This window comes from Halyomorpha halys, unplaced genomic scaffold (genome assembly GCF_000696795.3).
Source record: "Halyomorpha halys isolate HHAL.00 unplaced genomic scaffold, Hhal_1.1 Scaffold297.1, whole genome shotgun sequence".
NCBI classification, from domain to species: Eukaryota; Metazoa; Arthropoda; class Insecta; order Hemiptera; family Pentatomidae; genus Halyomorpha; species Halyomorpha halys.
Window position 1 is genome coordinate 1,541,776 of NW_027109687.1, and position 15,108 is coordinate 1,556,883.

Genomic DNA, 15,108 nt, shown 5'->3' on the forward strand with positions numbered 1-15,108 from the left:
TATAAAATAGCGCAGTGCTATCTTTCACTTAGCCCCTTTAAAGATGAAAGTTACTTTGAGTTGGAATTAATCCTTCCAAATTTCAAGCTAATAACTTCATTATTAATCTCGATATCACTTCTTACTATATTTTCGTTTATAGGTTAAGTATTAGACTACTATTACTTACTTTGTTTTGATGTTTACTCGCGTGTTATGACTATAGTTACTTAAGTTTATGCCCATTGTCATAACATCCATTCATGGCTGTTGGACAAACTTATTACTTTGAAACGAGTAAATTTCAACTAATGAAAACTTTAATTTTCTCCTTTAGTTGATTTTTTTATAGTTTATATTTATGCATTTTTTATCGCTACTACGGTTTGAAATAGTTTATTATTTCAAATAATCCAAAATTAAAGGTAGTTTAGAGAAAGTTTTTTTTTTCTCGTAAATTTGGCATTGAACCCCTTTCAAGACTATTTCAATCGGAATAAGACGTAACTGATATTAAATATTACTTACTTGATGTCAAAAAACAAAATAAATTAAAATGATAACAAATACAGACTGCAAATCGTAGAAATATTTAAAGCCTATGTTGATAACTTATTATAATAGGACCGAAACGTTACTGAAATTATATTATAGTAGAATAAAAAAGTTCTGAAAAAGTTTTTATAAATAAATCACATAGGGTTGAGCGTTTTTAATTTATTAAATTTATATAATATTAAAGTTTTGATGGCTTTATTAAAAATATATTGATCTTCTGGTTAAATGGTACTAATCAGCTTCGATAATTATCTTATTCTCTATAATATTTTAAACAAATCGGTTCCAGATTTCATCATGGACCAAAATGCTCAACATCGTAAGATACACTTGGTATATCTAGTATTTATGTAGATATACAATACATCTGTACTATATAATAGTTTATGTTTTTTTTTTTTTTTTTAGAATCTTATCAATTTTTCATATCTTTTACCGTTTAAGTTTGAACGGTTTTAATTATTAAAAAAAAAATGATAATTCTAGACGGAATCAAAAATGATATTAGGACACTAACTCGAGGCTAAAAGAAGGAAACATCGATTATTCTTCTGTAGAAAGAATAGTAGTGACTCTGGTTCTATCAGATGGACTATCACTAGAAGTCAGTATTCCTCCCCATTATGCAAAACTAAGATGAATTAAACTATCGCAAAAACAGAAACGACACAAAATACCATATTTTTATGAGAGAAATGACTTCGGGTCCTCCGTTCTGGATGAAAAGAGCATCATTTTACTAAAAATATCGAGGTCGTGCTGTGTTGAGCACGGCTCAAATGGTTTTAGGATCTTCGAGTCAGCATGACCTTTTTCTTTTTTCTGTGTTTTGGACTAGACTAGCGGGTTATGGGACAGCGTCCCACCCCACTAAGATAGCGGCTGTTGGTGCTTGGTCCTAACACTCAGGTTTCGATCTAAGCCTCCTATCCTACAGTTGAAGGTCACTTCGAACATGGCTTACTTTCTTTGGTCCTTGGTTTCCCGATGCTTAGTAATACCTTTAAGGTTAGCTAGGACACACCCATAATATTTTTTTTAGATTAGAATCTTGAGCAAATCCAGCGTTTTTGGTCTTAAGAGTATAAGTAAACAACGGAAGTTTCAATTATGGACTATTATATTGTGTTTTTTTAAAGGCACGTCGAAGGTGATGTTTACCAAGTTTTCTATAGGTGACCAACCTATCCTAACCAGGGTTGGGTGTCAAGTTTTCATTTTGTGGGACCGCCACTTAATGAAAAAGTCAACGCCCGGACTCGAACCGGCACCGCTTACAAACCTCAGATCGATAGACTTGCGCCTAACCCCTGAGCTACGGTGCGGCCCCATTATATTGTTTGAACTGTTAGAATGGAACCTTTACTACGTTTAAGTAATAAGTTTTAACTAAAACGACTACGACCAATCAGAATTAAGAGTAAAAAAAAAATTCCATCGTTCTATTTATACTATTAAGAGACGAAGATAATAGTTTATTGAGTATGCTGATACAGGTCGAAGATGACTTTGATTACTATTAAGTAAATTTTAAAATAAATATCATGTAGTAAATAATCAGGAGTTTTATTTTACTTGTCAACTTTTCAGTCCATGCTGGTCAACTCAATTTTTATATTTATTTATTGATGTTTACTACTTTGTTTACATAAAAATTCATCCAGTAAATTTGATGTAAGTTTACTATGGAGGGATACAGGCATGTAGAGAAACCACCCAATGGTAGTACGCTAATAATTGTCTAGATTAGAAGGTCTTGCGGCCTTCTTCTTTCAGACAACTCGGAGGATTGTCGGGAATGGAAGAGGAAGCAAGATTAGAAACTAGTGGTTTTGGATTGTTAGGCAATTTATAAAGAAAGGATTGATATCAGATTCGGGCTAGATAGGTTACATATGGAACATTAAGGTCTTTGTGGAGGATTTTATTTGTGAAAAAGTAAGGAGCATTGAGGATTTTACGAAGGATTTTAGATTGGATACGAGAGGAATTCGAAGATTTTGTGCAGCTCCAAAGCTCGACTCCCTATGCTCAAGGTAGCGGATCTGTTCTACAGGGGTAAGAGCAACATTAATAAATGATACTATAGGGCAATCGGTAGGTTTACAACTTTACTACGTGTAACGATAATTTTATGGGATTTGTTGGGATTTATTTTTATCCTCTAATTTCGACACCATTCTTTGAGTGTTGTGATATGGGATTGGAGAGTTTGGGATGCAAGGAATGAGTTATTATTAACTGCGAGCACACATGTTTCATCGGCATACGTGGTGAGGATAGTGTTAGGATTGGTTGGGATGTCTGCTGTCAACTAAAATTAAAACCATGAACAGGTCTAAAAATAAAAAAAAGATACAAAAGATATGTAAACAAATTTTTTCATAGTTAATCCAAAAAACTGAATAAATTCAATAATTTTATTCCACTTATTTATTCAAATATATCATTCACTTAAAAAAATAAAAATATATCCAGTACCATTGTTCTAATTTCAGCCCTGATGATAGGGTCGAAACGTAGCATGTAAAATAAAAACAAAAATCTTTACTGAGCACGATTATTTACTCAACGAAAAAATAATAGTTAAATTGTTCTATTAAAAAAGATTTTTACTGTACCAAAAATTCTTTTTTGTTCTCCTTTCGAAACCATTGAATTACCTATTTAATTCTAAGTAATATAACATGTAAAAAATAATATAGGTATATAAGAACCATTGAAACTTAATTATTAAAAAAAAAGAAAGTATTAGGTTTTTTTTTAAAATCGTTTATTCATTGTTTATGGTACAGTAAAGAAACAGTGAAATCTGAAGAGGGTATTTACGATTCTAAAACGCCATGGCATCACAATACCTTCGGTACTTCTAGTTGTCTCTTATAGGCGTTGATGAACATAAAGCAAAATTTAGAAATATTCCAACAAAAGGAACCGAAGGAATGTTGTTGAAAATAAACTTTATTATGAAACCGTACAATAGTTGATTTTATTATAAATATGACGATAAAAAGGAAAGTACAGTAAAGAACTGTGAAAGGCTAATACTGGTATTTGTGGTTCCGAAACGTAATTGCTTAGCAATGATAGCTTTAATAAAATTACATATTTGTTATTTGACAAACTAAAGCTAAATTAATTAATACATCTAAAATTATGAGATGGCACTGGAAAATAAAAAAAATATGCAAGGTATACCATAAATTATACGCAATATTGAAAGAGGTAATCTTTATTCCTAACAGAAACAAAAGGAAATATGTAATGTTATTTTATATTATTTTAAGAAAGTTTCCTAAATTTATTATTTTCCTCTGTTGAATCGAACGATAGTTAATATAAAATTTCTTGTTCCTTTTGAAGGTTACCCTCATCCCTTTTTAAAAAAAACTAATTTACGTATGTACAAAAACCTGAATCCAAACCACACTTTTTGGAAAAAACAGGAGTCAGATTCAGACCAATCCCAACATAAATCTGTACTTCGATAAATTTAAAGTTTATTAAATGAATAATTTTTCTAATAATGGGCTGAGAAAAACATTCACAAGTATAGTGTGATTAATAAAAAAAAAAGTTCGCTATTGGTCCATCCATAAGACCCCATGAGATAGCTAAGTCAAGTAAAAAAACGTGATGCTTAATAAAACACAGAATATCATCAGTTTTCTTATTTCCTGTAGAGCATCGGACTATAGTCTGTATGAACATTTGGTAACTTAAGAGATCTATCCCCTCTTGTATATATAAGAGATATATTGCCCTTCATTTACAAGGCACCCTTTATATATTAAAGATTATAATATCTTTAAGGAATGTACTTAAGGATTAAGAGCCCATTGCCAGAAATAATGTTGTGTGGCATACATTCACTTGTATAACCACACAACTTTCACCCGAAATATTTTTCTATAAGAAAGGTCATGAATCAGCTCGTGTACAAAAGTTCATTCGATATCTTCCAAATAGTTTGGCATGATTTATATATTTATGTTAAAAAAATTTGAAGGGCAAATAAGAACGGTATGGTTTTGTGATTAAGGTTTTCATTTAGACCGATTTTTTATATTCCTAGTATTTAAATAAAAGCTGCGTATTTCAAGAAAATGATATGCAGTACTATGAGGGATCACTAAAAGTATTTTTGAAGATGTTTTTTCTAATCTATTGTTTTTAAAATAATTCTACAGATGAGCACAGTGCAAGTTCTAACAACTAAGGCAATTACTTGAAAGCATTTCATATGAATAGATCTGTTTGTGGAAAATACAGATATTGGTTCTTTATTTAGTTTGACATACTTGTGTTTTCTGACTAGTACAGGAATGATTGGATATTCTACAATTTAGGATAGTGCAAAAGTACATTTGTTCAGTTTAAGACTTTCATTTATTATTCAAATTTAAAGTTTGTTTCTATTAGTATTCAATTTCAACAATGGTCTGGCTTATGGTCAGACTCAACTAAAGAAACTATCATATACGTAGGCATCATATATTATCAATTAGTTCATTTATAAACCCCGCCATCTTAGATTACCTCCACTGAAAAATGTTTGTCTCTTTTGGTGTTGACGTCAAAATCTATGTTGTTTGACAAATACCTATTGAAGACGACGCATGCCACCACAGTAGAAGCCATCATGAGAACATAGAGTTATCTAAAAGCGGATCTACATGTTGTCCAAGCCGTAGCGAACTCAGGCATGTGCGAGCATGTGAATGGGTGGCTTGGCTTGGCTGGTACGAGTTGTCCTAAGCTCGTTGCCGATCCGTCGAGAGTCGGTTTTTTTGGACACAAATAAAAGGGGTTCGTGAGAGCGCTCGTGTAGCATTTCCACCATTGTTCTTTGTTTGGTTGCAACTGAGAGCTGTTTGGAGGTTAAAGGTGTTTGTTGTTACTTGTTATAATAACTTTTATATTTAATATTATTTATTTACGTTTCATTTATTACGTTTCAAATTTCATTTAGTCTCCTTTCATTTTCTGTTTTTTACTCAATAAAAATAATATAGCCAGTGCAGTGCAATGGCTGAAACCACTTGTACGTCGGCAATGCTTGCCTCTCTGAAAAACACAGACATGTGGATGGTCTGCTCGGACGGATCCTTTGTTTACCGAGCTTTTGTACAAACCTCCGTTTCATGGCGAGCGGGCAACATGTAGATCCGCCTTAAGAGGTCGAAGATGGTCGAACTTCTATGCCTTAAGCGCCATACTACTACTACTAGCACCGTAAACCTCGCTTCCCAACCCCAAGCGCAAAATTACAGGCAGGAACAAGTAGGGTTCACACTATGTGAAAACTGGACTGAACTAAAGTGATCTGGCCTATATCAAGGGGTCATGGGCGGTTCAAATTTAATTTCGTGACGGTCCCACGGAACGAAACTTGAGCTTTCCACTCTGGCTAGAATAGAGTGTACGATAACCAGCCCATATACCAGAAATGGCCAGGTAGAAGGGAAAATAAAAAAAAAAAAGTGAAGGGTCTCGGGTTCAGTACCTGCTTGGAAAGAAAGCTGTGTTTTAAGACCAACTGTCGTGCAAGGATCACGCTAAAGCCCCAGTTTTTTCCTCCAATTAAAGATATCCATTTTACAGAGACTGAAGATTCTTCTGAACCCGGAGTCGATCCACGGCTGATCTAACAGAAAATAATTATCTGCCTCAGCTGGACTCGGACCCGAACCCAAGAAGTAAGGGAATAGTGCTCTAATAGGAATATATATAAGAAGAAGATGGTAGGGGATACGGTGAGGAATGAAACTTACATTTAGGTAATATGTTGCTTTAATATGTGCCGATGTTTTGACCTAAGTTATTGGCCTTCAAAAAGATGATAATAACTAATTAAGTATGAGAATATCGGAACATCCTAATATCTTTTTGTTCCATGAATTGTAAAGTTTGCGTTTAAGTGTTGAATTAAATATTTTGGATGAGGCCCATAGAGAGAAAATGTGCTAAAATATAAGCTCTAAAAGAGCTATTTACGTTTAATAGTTGCGGAGATAAAGTTTTCAAAAAAGCAACATTTCATTAAAATGTACTGAACAACCGTTATTTTATTTTGGGAAATCAATATCTCAGGAACCATTATACGTACAGATGTCTGCTAGAACTCAAATTAAGCTAGTTTGTGATATAACGTAGCTTATGACATTTATCTTCGAAGAGTAGTAGTTTTTATGATAATTGCGTATGAATGTGAATTTTACATATGACATTTTGTTCGAACAACTAGAAATCAATTAATTTTTGCAAATATCATAACAATTACTACTTCTACCAAGATATACGTCATAAACAGCTTTATGGAACATTATGCTATTATTTGAATGTAGCTAGACATCCGTACATGCAATGGTTCCTCAGATTTATTTATTCATAAATCAAGCATTTAGTTCGAACAGCCAGATATCAACATTTTATACCACGAAAACTACCACTCCTACTAAGATAAACGTCATAAGATACATTATAGTACACTAAATTAACTTTAATTGGAGTGCTAATAGACATCCATAAGTCAAATATTTTTTGAGATATAGATTTAACAAAAATAGATTCACTAACTACTGATTTTTCAGCGCATTTTTTATAAAATGTTGCCTTTTAAAAAGCTATGAATCTCGGAAAAAGTTTAATGTAAATAGCTCTATTATAGCTCACATGTACAGCAAATTTACTTTAGTCTAAATGATGTTCGCTTAGGTTTTCTTGTGTTGTTGGTAGTTTTAATGGTATAGAGCACCGAGAAAAAAAATATATTAGTTTTTAATGCTTACAACAGCGTTACAAAAAAAAACTATAGTTCCCCTCCCCCCTACCTACACCTGGCAGACTCATAAATTTTTACTAGTAATTATACATGGTGTCCATTAAAATAATAAAAAATTGGGGTAAAATAACTGCCTTTTATCTCCTCTTGGACCCTTGTACTGTCACTTTAATCTCGACCCGAACGAAATAATAGAAATTTTTTTTTGTTTTAAATTCAGAAAAAAACAGTGCCTTTTCTATTAAATAAATTAGTTATTAATATAGTGCAAATTCTGAAGATCTTTTGATGTCGATGGTTTCATTTTAAAACTTATTTATATTATTTTAAATAAATCTTGGTTCCACCTGTAAGCCAACAGATGTTGGCAGCTAATTCCTTGGCCTTGTCTTTTAAAATATGCCATTCTTAAATCGTAGATAATTTATAACAAATTCTATATTACGAGATTATTTTTAAAATCTTTTTTTTTTTAGTTCTAGACTCAAAATAATAAACAAATAATCGTTGAAATCACAAAGGTTTTGAGGATGTTTTTAAAATAAAGATATCATTGATAATATTATAATAATTATTTAATATTATGTAAAGGTAATTCTATTGAACTGATGCTCGCCTTAAGTATTTTTTTAAGTATATTTTTCATAGCCATTAGACATAATAAAGCAGATATTCTATATTTTATAAACAATATGACTCATCTTCATTCATTGTGATGTGACACGTGTGTGCAGACTTGATACCAGCAGCTTGCCCTTATCTCAGTAGTTCAAGGGCCTTACGGACATCATAGCAATGATCAAAGATCTATTGCGTGGAAAATTGGATACACGCAAGAGGAAACTCAATGTTAAAATATATATAGAGAGTATTCTTTATCAAACCTGATCCTTCCTCGTCCAAAATTGAATTCAGCCTTAAAATGTGATTAATAATTGGAGGCGAAGGTTGGGGGAGGAGGGGGCGCTCAGCAAAAAGACCATAAATAAACAAAAAATTATTTATTCATGCCGTTTAATTGAAAATTATTATTCATATGTTCTTTTCGCTGACCGCACCCCCCCCCCCCCCCCATCTTCTCCAATTATTAATAATAAATTAGCGTACCATAAATATAAATTTATACTCCACATCAAAATATTTTTCAGGTTATAAAAAAATCTGGGCAAATTGTGCTATTTTTTTTACCGCATCCCTTTTTGCCTTTCCCTCCCCCGACCATCTTCTCCAATTATTAATCTACTGTCAACTATCTACACCTCATTAAAATATGTCCTAGATCTCGAATGGAGTTATTAGAGTGTCTAATCCCAACTCATACTTATTCTATTCTTGTATTTGATCTACACTTAAGAATTCTTAAAATTCAATGCGCATCATACAACTTTCGCTTACCACTTTAATCAGAGTTGAAATTAATCTTCTCTAGTTTCTACAGATATTTCTATACTAGCCATAATGGCCAAACTTTCCAAAAATGAGCTTTTCAGTTGATAGTTGATTGACTTCAAATTTCAACGGTTTTCGGAAAAAGTACTTAAAAATGTAAAGTAGTAAAATATTATTTTTCGTAGCAAAATTTTATTATTTTTCTTTACAAAAGTATGCCAGAATTGGGTCTTTTTCCTATTTATTATTTTGTAATCATTTAATTTATATTATATGGAGTTATCCTGTCAACTGAAAGGCTTATTATAGGTTAAGTAAAATTAGAAAATTAATTGTCAAATAATTATGGTGACGAAATCATTCATCCGACTGAACCCATTGCGCGTGCGCCTTTATAGTCAAACTAATATTCAAGCAGAATTTTTATTTACACGTTTTTTGTGATTCTCTTTTACATTCTACGACTTTATGTGTAAAATATAGTTTTTGTATAATCTTAAGCCTTCCAGCACTATACTATACGTCTATTTTACTTATCTTCTTACCGGAATAGTGTTTTAAACCTGGAAAAATATTTTTTCTCTTACTGTTAAGTTAATTAACAAATCCTTTTATAGCTTAAATTTATTCATTTTTTATTACTAGTTAAAATGTGAAATGGTCAATTATTTCAAACAATCAAAATCAAAGATACTTTAGAAGAAGAATTTTTAAGAAAATCCTAAAATATCCTGTGAACTTATGTCAATGAGGATAAGATTCATCTGATATTATATGATACTTAATTGTACATTGAAATATTGAATTAAATTAAAATATTTGGAGCTGTTTTCGGGAAAATTGTGATAAATCGATACTGGCACTTCCTGTCAGTCGATTTTACTGAAAAAGATGCTGTCACGTCCGGATGAACGACCACCTTAAATGTGCAATTTCAGTTTCGTACAAATTTTCGTTTTTAAACCAGGCTGATCACCCAGACAATTTTCCTAAAAGGGTACATAACCTCAAAACATATTTTTTCGTCAAAAACTTGAATTTGAAATTTTTTACCATTGCAATACATCAACATACTATATACTTCATATATAGGTAAGTGAAAGTTAAAATTAGATCAGATTCTGATTTAATGACTTTAAATATCTTTGGTCAATACGTTTTTAAATAATTCGAAAATTTTTAAAGAGCACATAGCTAAAAAAAACCGTTTAATTTGTAATTATGAAATATTTTGAATTTAATCAAGATTATTATGGTTAATTTATAGAGGAAATTATGTATTTATTATTTTTTTAACTAAGAAGATATGAATATCAGAATGTTATTCAATATTCTGAAAGTCGTTCTATATCTTAATTATTTTCTTTTTTTTTTTTTTTTTTTGTACTTGAGAAGGCGTAATGCAAATTTGTTTGAGTCTCGGAGAATGCCATCATACAAAACCTTGGTACGAACTGCAAACTTCCACAGAGTGACGAAAGAGCTTTGAAGGACAATGGGTCCTTCATAATGGTGTGTGCAAAACCAGCTTGAGCAGTTTATCCGATTTATTTTTTCTAATCAATAATAAATTGAATATTTATGCTCTTATTTCTCATGCCAAATATTTTTTTTAAAAATTTTACAGCCATTAAAAAAAATCTACCAAGTTCATAAGTCAGTTTGTGTCCTTGATACCTTCCTCACCTTTCCTAGTGGGTAGTTAGGTATTTAAATACCGAAATTTTAACGTTACAACTTGATTAGTCGTGTATCTATGGGAGAAGCAGGGTTTGAAATATCCATGACAAGAAGAATACTTTTGTGCATGGTGAATCGATATTAGTTATGAAATTATAAATTTTTTTCACACTAATCCCTAATTACCGTCCGAATTAGGGCCAAACCGGTAGGGCCGTTTTTGAAATGTAGTATAGACGTTTACGCAGGTTAAGCGAAAGCATCGGACGGAATTTGATTTGAAATTCCATCAAATTCGGACCAACATGTTAGACCGATTAGGCCCGAAGAAAAATTTGATTACAGGCAGATGTACAAGGAACCAAATTTGTTCCTTGATGTCTAAAACGTAAAGTGCGAGTGAAAATTTCTGATTCGGAGGATACAATTTTTATGATTTCCTGCATACTGAAAAGCTTCCCTACCTCCGACAGTAAAGAAGTAAGGAGTATGCAGATAAGATTTTCTGGTATCGATGGCGAAACGTTCGTTAACAATAAATAGTTTTATTTTACTATTTTGATATCTTTATTGACCACCACCCAAACTCTTTTCCTACAATCTACTTCATACGGTCAACTATCTTCTTCCAATATTAAATTTTAATTTTTACTTTAAATATGAGTAAAATTAGAATTGGCGTTTCATCCTTTTATTCCGATTAACCTGCTAATTTTATGAACAATTTTGTAACACTCAGTTAATTTAAAAAAAAAAAAAGTAAAACATTCAGTAAACAATTAAGGATGAAATCACCTGTTAGGCACTAGGCAGGATTTCTACGATATTCGAATGCCCTCTCCCGCCTTATTGTGTACATACGAAATTTATAGAAACTTCTTATATCTTTAATTTTATTTCTACATAATTTTGTCGTAGAGCCAGTAGGTTTCGAGATACAAGCAAAATAGGTTATGTATTAGGAAGTACACATTTCAAATTCGATTTGATCGTGTCATTTCAATGCATTTTTAAAACACAATTTTATTGAACTTTTTTCTAATAGGATTTGTATTTCCAAAAATGCAGCAATTGAAAATAATAAGGATGCATAAGCTTTTATTTCATCCATCAATAACTTAAAAATAGTGCACGCTATCCATTTTCCATAAAATACTAAACAAAGATAAACTTTAAAATCCATAGCCTTCAAACAGTCACGTACACATCAACTCACACTCTAGCTACAATTAAAATAGCCCATGGGCGACAAGCTGGCTTGAGGTAAATGTTGTTATGCCTTGGCATTCTCAAGAAACATTGTGTTCTTTGAAGTATTCATTAACCATATTTGTATTTAAAAGTTTTGAATTCAACCACAAGCCGAAATGATTGCATTCCTAGGCGTAAATATGAAACATGCTATATAATAATTTAAATGTTTAAAAATCCCAACTTCTTTAAAATTCTAGTGAGATTTATAAATCTACGATTTATTTATTATTTTAACAATAGCATAAGGCTATAGAAGCTTATCCGCAAACATCACTCATCACCATCATTGAAATATAAAAAAATAAAATAAAAATTGTATTTTATCTGTTTGCTTAGTAGACAGACCTTTTGTCGTCCATATTTTGTCACGTTAGTAAACCTGCCATATCTCTGTTTTCTCCTCCTATCTAAGGTTATCATTTTCCAATTTGCTACATTTATCTCAGTGATTACTTTGTTTATTCCATGTGGTCATTGGCTGTTAAATATCCCATTTCGTTTACCCTACATAATAAAACCTATTGATGAAAATTCTCAATTACTCATTATTTGTTTCCTATAATATTTATACGATGTCATCTTTAAATATATTTAATTATAATTAAAAAAAGTACAAAATACAAACAATAATCCAATTAACTACGAAAAGTCATTAAATTATGGATCTTTGATAAATTTAATATCAACTTTAATGTAAGGACAATTTTAAAATCCATTATTTAGAGCACTGGTTCTATGCATAACATGGTAAGCCACGGAAGGGTCCTGTAACAGGGCAAGGATTCGCAAATAGGTAAGGTAGATTTGGATATCCACTCACATACAGCACAAGCAGCAGTTGTCTCTGAGATGCTGGAGTGAGTAGATCGTTAGTGAAGTGAGTGCATGTCAGGGAGTTCCGTCGAAAACTAAAAAATTCAGCACCACTTGGAACGGTGGTATTTAATGAAGGTCTGAGTGAAATTGGAAAAGACCGGTACAGAGACTTTTGATATGATTCAAGTGGCCTAAACAGAAGAAGCTATGGCACGTACAATGGTTTTCATGTGACTTAAGTAGTTCAAAGATAGCCGAGAGAATGTTGAAGACGATTACCACAATGAGAGATTTTCAGTAAGCCGAAATTATGAAAATTGAGGTAGTGCAAGAACTTTTCGTCTTATTGATTACTGGATTAATTACTGTTTTAACGATCGAATCCACTCATTGATTAGAAACGATTGAGTCCTTCACCATGACGAGGCGTCCTCTCATATGACGCTCCTCGCCACCGAAGTTTTAGCCAAATTCAATCTAGTCACACTGCCGCACCCACCCTACAGCCCAGGACTAAAGATTCCTGAGAGGCAAGATATTCGACTCGATTCCGCTGGAAGATTTCCAGGAAGCCTATGAACAATGAAAAAACCTGGCAGCAGTTTGTTGATGCCAGAGGGTCGTTAGACTACTCTTGAAACTATATAAAAAGACCATGTATATTTGAGAGGACAATTTTCGAAAATGCCAAGAGCAAATTCCTTCGGTGCGCGTAAGATAACCGCTCGAGAAACCTTCCTATTATATGTAATAAAATATAATCGAGGATGTTATAAGACAGAGAACAGAGAAAAATAAAATACACCGTTATGAGTAAACTGACTATACTACTACTGCTCCGCCTATATATACAATTTCTTTTATTCTTATTAAAATGTCTGTTAGTGTAGTACTGGCCCTAACGAAGACCTATTAAAGACAGATGCACTGGTGCACATTAAATTTATTTGTAACATATATCCTACAAGCTAGGCCACCTTCCGTGTGGCCTATACGGGCAGTGATCCAGCGGTCGTCGCAGCGGTCTGCGATAACTTGACGCCACGCAGAACGCAATATCTTGTGTGGTCGGTCCATGGTTGTGATAGTTTTTCTATTATGAACTCGTTTGACGAAGAACTTTTGTTATTATTATTAGCTTAGCGAAAGACATTAAACAAAAAGGAAGGCGATGTTGGGTAAATCAGATCGCTATATTACTTACTTGACTTCTTCAGCTATCTCATTCCACGCTCCAGTCTTTTTTTTTTTTTTAATTTTTTATAAAGTTCGTGTAAATTGAGGTTTTGTGATGATTCAAAGATATATTTACGCACTGTTGCAATGAATACTTCCGTTTGGTCAGTAATTTTAGTCGCAGGCAAAGACATCGGTAGGGCGGTCACACAGGCAATCTATAAATTTGTTGGTAAGTGGATCGCTTATCGTCGCGACAAAGACTAACCTTCGGTGGTAGACAGCGTTCTGTCTGACGGAGAAGATGCAACATAGTACAACCAGACCGCCTGACTGCCTCGGTCAGATATTGCTTCCCGCCGCGAAAAACCGTCTTCTGTGTTTATTTTCACCTACATAAGTACATTGTACTTACAGGTTTATTTTACCTAGTTTTAAGTATAATAGTAATTGAAATTAAGTTCTATGCTCAAATTTTTGTTCAATCCGTCAATACTCCTGCTTATTACCACAATGTTGAACTACTATTTTGTAAACAAGGATAGAACCCGTAATGTTAAGTTCTGATAGTCCTATCACAACTGAAAACTGTCACTGTGAAAACGGATCTCATCTTCAAATATATCATCTTCATTTTATCAACGGAGTACTACATATCCATCATTATAAATAATTTTTATCAACACAAATTTGACCAATCGAATAAAATTCTATTCATTAAATATTTTAAAACAAAATTAATTAATTTAATTTAGTTTAATTAATCATTTACAATACGTTTTAACGAATCCAGCCGTAATGATGTAAACGCAACTAATAAAATTATATTCTACAAAAATATACGTATATTATTTTCGAACAGTAAATATGAATATGTTAAAGCATATTCTTCATAACAATTAAAAATAAAAGAATATTACTTTAAAATTAACCAATTTATCCAAAAGGGCCTTCTAGGGTTGAGTCAAATTTTAAATAACAGAAGAAAAAATTGTTATAACTAAACCGGATTTTTAAAAATCTTATTTAAGTATAAATGGAAAATTACTTTTTTAATTTTGAGCCCTCTTTTATTAATGTTGGAATATAAAAATATAGTAATTAAAGGCATTGAATCGCTAAAATATATTCAGCATTAACATCGTCATTGTACGGTTGTAAATTCAATTTAGAATTGACTATCGAGCAATACTATTGGCTAATGATTTACGAGCGAGGCTTAAACTTTAGTGACCCTTTACCCAACAAGCACTTACGCAAATTAGTTGCAAAACTGTGAGATGGTCGCTAGATATAGGCAGCCTTGGCTCCATGGTTAATGTAATCTGGCCACCTACCAGCGACTTTACCTTGGCAATGGACTATCATGTTGATTCCTATAATTAAGTTACCCGTGTATATACAGTAGTAATTGTTAAAAATACAAATTACGAAATAAATAACTTTGTATTTTCAAAATAAATAATTAGGTC

General features: G+C 32.2%; 1 protein-coding gene across 2 annotated transcripts in view; it reads left to right on the forward strand.

The window, feature by feature from the left end:
• Positions 1 to 15,108, forward strand: part of Adck5 (aarF domain containing kinase 5) — a 43,998-nt gene that overhangs the window by 3,689 nt on the left and 25,201 nt on the right. Inside the window, exon 2 of one of the 2 annotated variants that reach the window (XM_067047859.1) lies at positions 6,142 to 6,317. The exons of the other annotated variant lie outside the window; for it this stretch is intronic. The gene's annotated coding sequence lies outside the window, so the exon portion shown is untranslated. The remainder of the gene's footprint in view (positions 1 to 6,141; positions 6,318 to 15,108) is intronic. 2 annotated transcript variants of the gene reach the window in all.